General features: G+C 36.4%; 1 protein-coding gene across 4 annotated transcripts in view; it reads left to right on the top strand.

Moving 5' to 3' along the window:
* Positions 1–11449, top strand: part of apba1a (amyloid beta (A4) precursor protein-binding, family A, member 1a) — a 69927-nt gene that overhangs the window by 1269 nt on the left and 57209 nt on the right. Inside the window, exon 2 of one of the 4 annotated variants that reach the window (XM_051893109.1) lies at positions 154–197. The exons of 2 other annotated variants lie outside the window; for them this stretch is intronic. The gene's annotated coding sequence lies outside the window, so the exon portion shown is untranslated. Of the gene's footprint in view, positions 1–153; positions 198–2143; positions 2534–11449 lie in introns of those variants that run through there. One more of the 4 variants, XM_051893108.1, reaches the window with a different exon arrangement.

The raw sequence follows: 11449 nt of genomic DNA, 5'->3' as shown, positions 1-11449 counted from the left end.
TCATCTTCATTAGCGGAGAGAGTAATGCCTTCAACTAATTCAGTTTCTAAGTTATGCTTGTGGGTCAACATATGCGCTTATGACTGAGTGCTTATTTTAATTCATCCCTGTGACTTGAATCCATTCACTCAAAATATTTGTCTTTTCCTGTAGGTTATCATTACACCACTAGATGGCAACAAGTGAGCATGCTATTAGTGAGTCACTAATCATTCACTCATTCGTTTTATTATTTTGATTCAATCGATTTGTTTCAAAACACTGGCTGCCTCCGAATGCTGAAAAAAGCTGTCTCTGTGTAATGGACGTTGGCCACTAAGAACTGTGTGTGTAAACCTCACTCCCCTGATCTCAAGAGGCGCTCTAGCGACTGACGCTAGAGACTGCGGTCTTTAGCCTCCTTGTTAGAGCTCCAACTCCCATGCTGGTGGCACCGGGTTTGAGTCCTGCTGAGAGCGGGCAGTTCGAACAGGAGGGGTTACATTGGTGCCGTGACCTGGATGGGAGTGAGGTTTAGGGGGTGAGTGTAATGGACGTTGGCCAGTAAGAACTGTGCGTGTAAACCTCACTTCCCTGATCTCAAGAGGCGCTCTAGCGACTGACGCTAGAGACTGCGGTCTTTAGCCTCCTTGTTAGAGCGCCCGACTCCCAAGCCAGCGGCCCCGGGTTTGAGTCCCGCTGAGAGCGGGTGGTTTGAACAGGAGGGGTTACATCCACAGGCAGCATACAGAGATATGAATTAAGGCAACAATTACGTGTAAATCCAATGATTATGACATATCCTGCTACTGAAATACCTTCATCTGAATGATTTTTGAAGGCAGACTATAGATTTCCACAATCTTGTGCCTTCAATTCTATGACAGCTAAAAAATAAAATGGAATCGGAATCGGTGGTTCCCTTTGTGCAAACCTTAAATCTTGGCTACAAAAATGATGATAATAATAATAATAATAATAATAATCTATAGAGAAAGTTCCTATTTTTGGTTCCTGTAAATAACCAAATAGAAACCATATGCTAACCATAGGGGAACGTTCAGTGTTTGCTGTTTAGTCAGCCAGCGGAACCTCTTTCAAGACATGTTTATACTAAAGCTTGTTAAAGGATTAGTTCACTTTCAAATAAAAATTTCCTGATAATTTACTCACCCCCATGTCATCCAAGATGTTCATGTCCTTCTTTCTTCAGTCGAAAAGAAATGAAGGTTTTTGATGAAAACATTCCAGGATTTTTCTCCTTATAGTGGACTTCAATGGTCTTCAGCTGGCGCCGCGTTTGTTCCGTAAGTTGAATAAGGAAGGCGTAGGACATTCAGAGTAAGCTTTTTGAAGAATACGGAATCACGTTCTGGTGGAAGCACTTGTGATGTGATCATTTGTGCCTATAAAGCATATACATTTAGATTTTTTTTTTTAGAAAATGACCAATCATTTCGCTAAATAAGACCCTTATTCCTTGTCTGGTATCGTTTAAAGCCCTTTGAAGCTGTACTGAAACTGTAATTTTGACCTTCAACCGTTTGGAGACCATTGAAGTCCACTATAAGGAGAAAAATCCTGGAATGTTTTCATCAAAAACCTTAATTTCTTTTCGACTGAAGAAAGGACATGGACATCTTGGATGACATGGGGGTGAGTAAATTATCAGGAAATTTTTATTTGAAAGTGGACTAATCCTTTAAGTGCGTGTTCATTCAGTAACACAGTCACGTGCTTCAAAAAAACATAACAAATATTGCAGAAATAGTGGCAGTATGCTATTCTGCAATCTGACTGTGTGAGCGGTAGGTTGCTGGAGGGGAAAACTTATTGTCCCGCCCTCTCGCCAGTAAACACTTCATCAGAGAATAGAAGATGTAAGGCAGTGGAAGTTGTTTTGATAAAAAATTATGAGGGCACGTGAATTAAATTACACGGATAAGTCATTTATAATAAATACTGCTAATTCCATAAAAATAGGAATTGTCCATTTTGATTTAATGGTGACTTTAATAGATTAAAAACACCAGTTTACGAACGGCACGCCACTTATTGAGAGTGTTTGTGTAGGAGGAGTGTGAAAATGAATCAGCCTTGCTGGACACAGATTTCACGTAATCTCAGTTACAGACGTTGAAGTGCCACAACTGATGACTCACTGTAGTCTCTGTATCGCTGTGATTGTAAACGCACTCCCTTCTATCTCTGTGGTCCACAGAGGTTCGGCGTTTTTGCAAAATAGTGCTCTGCTGTTGAATGGCGTCCTCGGAACACGCTTGCGCTGTAGGCATTAACAACCTGCTTTCCTGCCAAATACATGCCCTAGATGCAGACTCACTGCGCGGCGTCGGATGCTGTGCAGGTGGGAGAGCAAAACACTCTCGTGAAAACTGACTGAGAAGACGAAATGACAAGGACAGGGCTTGCACAGGGTTGATAAAGAAAAGCCTTCGTTAGACGTCGCTGCACATATTCACGTTATGTGCCACATCCATCCGCAATATCACACCTTTACTCTCTCCGAGTGATGCTGCTGCTGCTGTCTATGCAGGTAGGGCTGCGAAAACGCGCAGTTTACGCATTTCATTGATGTTTTGATTGGTAGGGAGTATTTTTAAGTAAACTTTTAAAATGCTTTGTCTTGTGAGTTGTGACGGATTAGTTTACTTTTAACGTCTTAAACGAAAAAACTGTCGTGGTTTATGTCGCAGTACGCTGCTTTTAAGGACGTCAGTGAGCAGGGAGTAGGTAACAGTAATGACCCGCCCTTTGCAAATATATAATAGCAAATTGTGCAGAAAGTCAGTAAGTGTTGCTCAGTGATAAATGTGAGTGTAAATACTTCGTTTTGAGGAGCTGTGGATATGGGAGTGTTCTCAGAAGACTCTTAAAGCCCTCTCACGTATCAAGCCATGACTGAGCAAATAACAGCAATAACATCAGGGGATAGATCTGACATCTGTGCATTTCTCAGCTGTAAACCATGTATCTTGTGAAAATGCCTATTTTTGTGTCATATAACAATGATTATGTGTGTGATAATGTTCTGGACTGTAAAATTTGCTGAGCACTGCTCTACTGGGGTATTTATTTACATTTGCACAAAAAAAAAAAAAAAAAAAGTACCAAGGCATGAGTGTTTTTGTATGTGGTACTGTTGCTACCATTTTTGTTTGTTTGTTTGTTTTCTGAAAAAGTACATTGAAGTATCATAAATATCACATGTTATATATCAAAAGTACTGTGGTACTGCCATTTTTGGACAAGTACCATGATACTCCAAATTTCATCCAAGAATCTTATGTAAATATTTCAGTACGTGAAGTGTTTGGTGATATGCAGTTTATCAAAGTATACCATGCTACTGCCAGTGCTTGATATTTTTAATACCCGTCACAACTACCGGGTATCTAAGACAGAATTGTTCCTGTTTTGAAAATTGCTCATATATTGGTCATTTATTTATATAGCGCTTTAAACAATACAGGTTTTCAAAGCAGAGTCGGATATGAAACAAATGAAATTTCGGATGTAAAGCAGCTCTACAGAAGACAATAATGTCAATATTCAGTTTAGTTCAGTTTTGTTTCAGTTTAGTTCAATAAGTGTCAATGTTGCAAAGTTCATCAATTATCAATTAGCAAACTCAATTGAGCTATAAAGCAGCTCTACAGAGGACAGTACTGTCACTATTCAGATCCAATGTTGAATCACTTCAGATTAATAACAGTGTCAATGTTGCAAAGTTCATCAGTTATGAAAAGACTTCAAAAGCAGCTGTATGGAATACAACATTGTTATTTTCCAGCTCAATTCAGTTTAGTTTTTTCTATCTGATAGTGTCACATCAATAATATTCTCGGAACACTATTTGTCTTTTAAGCCCCAACTTAGCAAGCCAAAGACGACAGTGACAAAGAACCAAAACTCCATTAGGTGTGACAGTAGTGGAGAAAAAAAGACCTTGGGAGAAACCAGGCTCAGTCGGCGACCCAGTTCTTCTCTGATCTAAAAGAACGAACATACAGTAGTGTGAATAGTCCCTCAGTGTGTCAAGGACTGATCAGTTGCACTTGTAAATCTGATTCAAATCAAATACGTCACGTAGAGGTTATTTGCAATATAGATTATTTACGCATTACGATTTCATGGTTATAAACCAGTAGGCAGGTACTGATTATAGTATGTGTGTAGATTTAGATTTTTAAACATATTCACAGCAAACTGCTCTGTTTGCAGAATTAGAGTTTCACTTGAATAAACAGCCAAACCTGAATCAATAAATTGATCTAGAAAATGGGTAAATAGATCTAAAGTGTAGTTATCGTTCATCTCATCTAAAGACAGTGCAAGCACAGTCTGTGCTGTAGCACTTGAACAATAATTATAAAAAATAGAAGGATGCACAAAAATATGTATTTCTTTTAAAAAGCATCCAGATATATTATTATAGATGCTTTTTTTGATAATAGAGGAATAACAGACAGCTGTTTTGTGTCAGTTGTTGGCCTAGCTTTGCACACATTGATTCAGCAGAACCGTCAAAATGGGAGAAATGCAACATGCACGTTTTTATGTAGCAATAATCGAAGGAAGGGTGTGGCTAATGTCTCAACTTCAATTTTGACAAGACTAAGGAGGCATGTACTTGGTTGAGATGTCATGTTTTCCTTTTCATGTTTGCCTGTCAGTCTGCGTGCCTCATCAGTGCTTATCTGCATGCTATCGTGCAGTAAGATGTCTAGTAGCAAGATCACGGTGACTGTTTTTAGAAGACAGACATTTTAGAGGTTATTTGCTCTAGACCCATCCAAGCACACATGGATATTTGTCACCACACAGTGAGAGAAGAGATCAAAGGTGATCCTAAACTGAATTTCCCTGGAGGCACCCAGTGTTTTTTTTCTAGTATTTTTCTGGCTGTTGCTGCCCATGTTTTAAATAAGCTCTTGTTTGTGAGCGGAGTGAAGCCTCCGGTCCCAGTTGTTGGTCTTTCTAGGCAAATGAGTGGAGAAGCCGAAATGGCAAATGTCCCTCCCAGAAGGGCTCTTTGACCTGCAGTATTATGGGTTTACTTTGATTACTGCTCTCTCTGTATGGACAGCACGTTCTTTCTAGCCGGCTTCCTTAGGGGGGTTTCCTGTATGTTGTGTGTGTGTATATATATATATGTATGTATATATATATTCCCCTTTAAAAACAACATATTTCCTATTGAAAAAGGAAGCTGAGGCAGGACATATAGAAAAATGTTTTTTTACTTCCATTGTTTTATGTTTTTTTAGGATATGAAGCATATTTGATAATTGCTTTTAGGACTACACTAGAATATTTATGTCCTCAAAGTGTAGAGACATAGACAAAAGCCCACACTCAAAAATGGGATATTTAATTTAAACTGTTTATACTCTTTAGTTCTATACTGACTTGAAGCTTATGGTAGATTTTTTTTTTTTTTTTTTTTTTTTTAAAGAAATGATTTTATTCCACAAAGATTGGTCAAAAGTGACCATAAAGGCATTTGTAACGTTAAATAAAGATTGTTTCAAATAAATGTTTTTTTAACTTGTTTCTTGAGCAGCAAATCAGCATATTAGAATGATTTCTGAAGGATCATGTGACACTGAAGACTGGAGTAATGATGCTGACAATTCAGCTTTGCCATCACAGGAATAAATTATATTTTAAACTATATTACATTAGAACACTATTATTTTAAATTATGATAGTATTTCACAATATTACTGTTTTTACTGTGTGTGTGTGTGTGTGTATATAAAATATAAATATATATATATATATATATATATATATATATATATATATATCAAATAAACGCAGCCTTGGTGAGACTTTTAAAAACATTGGAAAATCATACCGACCCAAACTTTTGAACCATAGTGTATGTGCATGTTTTTTTACACTAGATATGCTTTATATCTTTTGTAATAGTCTTATTTAATGCATATTAATAATAAATCATTCACATATTTATCAATATTAACAAATAGCACATTTAGGGCAGTCAGGTTATTTATTGAGGAAATTCTCTTACCTGTTTTTAAACGGTATATTTAATGAGCTGCCTGAGACTCTCCTGGGATGTAGCTGGCGCTGGGTTGGGGATTGTATTAATTTTTAAGCTGTGTGTTTTGTTTGGTGGCCTCATATGAAATCTTGAAAGTGAAGCAGCTGCATCTCACAAATACTCAGAGTCCGATGTGGCCTTGGGGCAGTTTTCCTCATGTATTATTTGTCTTGTGTGGTCTTTCAAGTCAGCAAAATTCTGTCACTAGTCAGAAAAATGATTAAACTGCTTTTACAGTCTGTGTTTTGACTTATTCAAAGATTTTTCCATCAGTATTCTCAGGACCAACACAGAGGAACTCTGCAGCACCAAGGTAGTGTGCAAATTGTTTTAAACAAATGCGGTCTGAATATCTCTGAGGACAGAATGATGACTGATTGTGATGAAGATCTTGAGGTGGATGGAATATTTTATCCATTCATTTCAAAAAATCTTTAATCACATCAGAGTTTTGTTCATTCAAACTCTGTCAGCATTCACACTTCCATTGCTGGAGGTCATGTCCTTGTGTCAACACAGAGAATGTTTTCACACACCTTTTACTCTAGTAATATTATCAATAGTCATATTCAGACCGTCACAGTGGAACTTAATGACGGCTATTCATTTACATGACAGCCTTGAAAGTGATTTAGTGAATTATAGGCGCACAGGAACAACGTTACAACTAATTAAATGCTTTGACGTGATTTAAATGTCAGAGTAAAAGTAGGTTAGCCGATACTGTAATATGCATGGGGAGGACAGAGCAGTGGGCAGGCTGTCATGAAGCAAGATGCAATTGCTCTTTGCAACTGAGATCTTATTTTTTAAAATTTAAAAGAAATCTTTGACCAAAAATGTTGTGTTTGTGAGAACTAATGAGGTTTGACGTTAGTTGACGTTTAAGGTTTGTGTTGTTAATCATATTTGATGTAGTCTATAGAGATGGAACCATGATTGGTTTTACTGAATTTTTTCAGATATTTTAGCATTTTTCCGTAACCAAAAAGGTTAGCCTTTAGGTAATGTAAATAACACCTTTCAAAACTGTAAAAAAAAACAAATGATTGCATTTATGCAAAGTTACTTTACTTTGTATCGGTTCTAAAAAAAAAAAAAAAAAAAAAAAAAAAATACAAATTGGTCAATCTCTAGTCTCTGTATGAGTGTTTTGACATTAATTTGCAAGTAAATAAAAACTTAAAGGCAAAATGTATAAGATTTTTGGATTAAAATATCAAAAAACCACTCGAACAGTGTTATATATTTTGTTGATTTGTGTACTTACATTATCCCAAATGTTTCCAATAATGTTTAAATACAGACAAATAAGCAATTTTAAAGGGTTCACCCAAAAATGAAAATTCTGTCATTAATTACTCACCCTCATGTCCTTCCACACCCGTAAGACTTTCGGTTATCTTCGGAACACAAATGTAAATATTTTTGATGAAATCTGAGTGATTTCTGTCCCTCTATAGACAGCTACACAACTACCGCTGTGATGCTTCAAAAAGTTCATAAAGAGATCATAAAACTAATCCACATGAATTGAGCGGTTTAGTCCAAATTTTCTGAAGAGACACGATCGCTTTATATGATGAACAGATTGAATTTAGGCTTTTATTCACATGTAAACATTCATCAATTCACACATCAGTTGTGGTAAATGGAAGCTCAAGCATGTTTGCTTGATGTGTGCAAGAACCAGTGAGGTTCATTCTTGTGTTACGCAGCACGTTTGAGCTTCTGGAAGAGGTTTGTTCTCGCACGTCAAGCAGGTTCGGTTGATCTTTTGTTATGTTCGCTGATCAGTGTTTATATGTAAGTCTAAATGTAATCTGTTCATCATATTAAGCAATCGAGTCTCTTCAGAAAATTTGAACTAAACCGCTCAATTCATATGAATTAGTTTTATGATCTCTTCATGACCTTTTTGAAGCATCAAAGTTGCGTAGCTGTCTATGGAGGGACAGAAATCTCTCAGATTTCATCAAAAGGATCTTCGTTTGTGTTCCGAAGATGAACAAAAGTCTTACGGGTTTGGAACAACATGAGGGTGAGTAAATGATGACAGAATTTTCATTTTTGTGTGAACTAACCCTTTAATTACTAGTCTGTTTATTTTGAATGGTAATGGCCTGGATGGAAGTTTTCAGTTTTCCGTCTTGTGATTACTTTAATTGCAAAAGATAAAAGGTTTCTTTTATCAAGCCAAAACATTCTTTACACTTGTTTTGCACCATCTGGCAGTGGTTTGTTTATTCCCTTTGTTGTTTATCAAGGAGTCATTAACTTATGGAGGCTGCTGTAAAAGAGGTTTGGCCATAATTAGATTCAAATTTACTTGCATAGAATTATAATGAAAGTTCTATAAGGCACTGCAGCAAAATTAATAGAAAGATCCAGACTGGAAGAGAAGTGCTTAATTAAGGGTTGGCTTAACAATCTAGACTTGTTCTTTAGGCCTGGCAAAATGTTTAGAAGTTTTAATTAATTTTTAGGAATCTGCAGGAAGGAAGGACTTGGTCATGTTTCTAGTGTGAATACGTTTTAATAGACATAATCCTCTGAGCTGTGTTGCTGGTGAGAAAGCAAAGCTGACAGAATATTAATACAGGGACAACTGACAACAGAGATTTTAACTGAAACTGACCATGCATAATAGGCTTTTCTAAATGACTTCATTAATAATCATTAATATCACAGTCTCTTCTATAAATTCAGCAAAGCTGGTGTTGTGATGTTGATTTTGTTGGATTATTTTTTTCTACTGGGGCTAGTAGAAGATTTCTCAGGATGAGGATGGGGAGATTTTTGAAAGTTACAGTTCATTTAACACTAATTTATTTTGGGATCTCGAACAGGACATATTGACAACTCTATGGGGTAAGTTGTCACAAGAGGGAAACTGCTGCTTATTGATACTGTTTTAAAAAACATTTGTGAGATGTATTATGTAAGCAATAAGGTATACGAGAGGCTGTGCTGTATCATGAATAAGTCACAGCTGAAGGGCATTGTTTGGCACAACGTGAAGCAGAGTGCATGCAACCCCTTCAGCCGTGACTTATTCACGATACAGCACTAGGCTCGAGTACCTTATTGCTTTTATAAAACGGTTGCCACACAATACAAATATTAAAGCCAAAAATATGTATCAATGCAACTTTCATGAAGTAAACTTTCACTAAAAGCATTCCTTCCGCCGGAAAAAAATAGTCTGTGAACAGCAACAGAAGTTACATTATTACGCCATTAGATGGCGGCAAAGACTGTGAGTTTGTCAGTCAGTAGCGAAGACTTTTCCATTGAAAAGACTGAATTGTTGTGAACACGAAACAAGACGCAACTGACAAGTGCTTTGACTTAGGGCTGCACGATTAATCGTATTTTAATCACGATAACGATATCTGCTGCTCTCGATTGATTACAAATAATCGTCACGATATTGGCCTGCTTGTTATTTATTCTGAAAAGTGTTTTTTTTTTATACTTTCTTCCCGGTGTTTTACTTAATCTGTGCAATCTGGCAACTCTGTGCACGCGCTCCTTCTAAATGCTAAAGAAGCTCCGTTGATCTAAAAACAAACGTGCGCTGGAGTTTAGCAATCTCCACAACAAAATTCTGCTTCAATGAAAGTGTCATACAGCCAGTCTTTGTTTCTTTATAAGCCACTTGTACTATTTGTGTGACTAAATCTGCCATGATCAAACCTTCAGCGATGAATTTCAACAAATACAACATGGATCTCCACCTCACTGTTTGCAGAATAAATGCACTTTTGTAACCTATGTGACAATTCAATCGGGAAAATGAACATAATTTGGAATTATTGGAAATAAGATTGAGTTTCACCGTTTTATCTTTTGAAGATAATGTTAAGCTTTTTCTTTATAACGGTTTTTATGGGAGAAAAACACTTAACGTGTAATTAAATGAATTGCGTTCATAATCTGGGCTCATCTGCTTTGCTGTACATAGTATGGTTTATTAGTATGATGTTTACGGAGTTTGGTCTTTTAATATCCCTGTCTTAGTACATTAAGCCATGTTAAGCGTTTTCTATGGGAGGAAAACGCTTAACATGAAATTAAATGTGTTGCATTCATATTCTGGGCTCATCTGCTTTGCTGTACATAGTATGGTTTATTAGTATGATGTTTACGAAGTTTGGTCTGTTAATATTACTGTCTTAGTACATTAAGCCACGTTAAGCATTTTTCACGTTAAGCATTTTAGAATGTCCCTAGCCAGGGACAGTTTTATATATCAAAGACCATCGTTCTTGCTTTAGGAATTTGCAGGGCAATCTGAATCTGTGGTTTGTCTCATTTGCAAACAAATTGTGTTGCTTTAAAAATCTAATGTGAATACAGATTACCAAGTGCTCAGCAAAACCATGTGTTTTGTATCGATTTACCATCTAACGAAGTTATCATAGTTGGTTAAAAGAAGTCGGTTTGCCACCTACAGGCCTTTTGGGTGAAGTGCAGGTTGGTAAAGAACGTGCAAAAATTGCCATAACTACATTACCCTTTTTGATAGAATAATCATGATTAATAATCATGATTATAATTTTGAGCAAAATAATCGTGATTATCAGTTTAACCATTATCGTGCAGCCCTACTTTGACTAGCACTGTTAGTCACGGAAAACCCCTTAACTGTTAAAAGGACAAGATAATACATCGGACATCGGACAGATTTTTTTATTATGAACATAGGACTGACCTGAAGGTAAATGCTGAATCTGAATGCAGGTAATAAACTCACTCACTCACAATGCTCTTCTACGTAATACAGTGTACAACTTTAAGCCCATAAGCCCTGATATCAAAGTGAAATTTGTACTAGACCATCTTTCAGTTCATATCTACCTTCATTATATAGTTGATATATTACTGGAATGCATCTTATTGTGGTTTCATTGTATTCATTTGTTCACCTAAAAGCTATTCCGAAAATATGATATATATTCATTTTTATTTTAAGAAAAATTCACATTTTTAATTAGATCTTTGAAGCCATCATGGAAAACCACTGCAAGAAAATAAGCATTTGTGTCATTTACTGAAATGTAGACCTTCCGCATGTGAAAACTTGCTCCACTCTTGCATATTTCATTCTAATGCATTGTGAATATTCAGTCCTAGTCTTATAGACATTACATATCTACCAATATTGTTCTCATGTGCAATGCTAATTTGTTTTTCTTAATTGTCGTGCTTTGACTCAACTGTTTAATTAGTTTTTGAATTTATTTGATGTCGTCTGCTTTAATCAATGTGTCATACTTTGCTAAGAAAGGATGCAAATGATAGATAGCGGCGATGTTCAAGCTGTCTGACAGTGATATTATTGCATTATTAGCAGTGCTGCATTCACACTGCAGA

The sequence above is a fragment of the Ctenopharyngodon idella genome, chromosome 5 (genome assembly GCF_019924925.1).
Source record: "Ctenopharyngodon idella isolate HZGC_01 chromosome 5, HZGC01, whole genome shotgun sequence".
NCBI classification, from domain to species: Eukaryota; Metazoa; Chordata; class Actinopteri; order Cypriniformes; family Xenocyprididae; genus Ctenopharyngodon; species Ctenopharyngodon idella.
The sequence above is the reverse complement of the archived record's forward strand: the minus strand, read 5'-3'. Positions and strand labels throughout refer to the sequence as shown.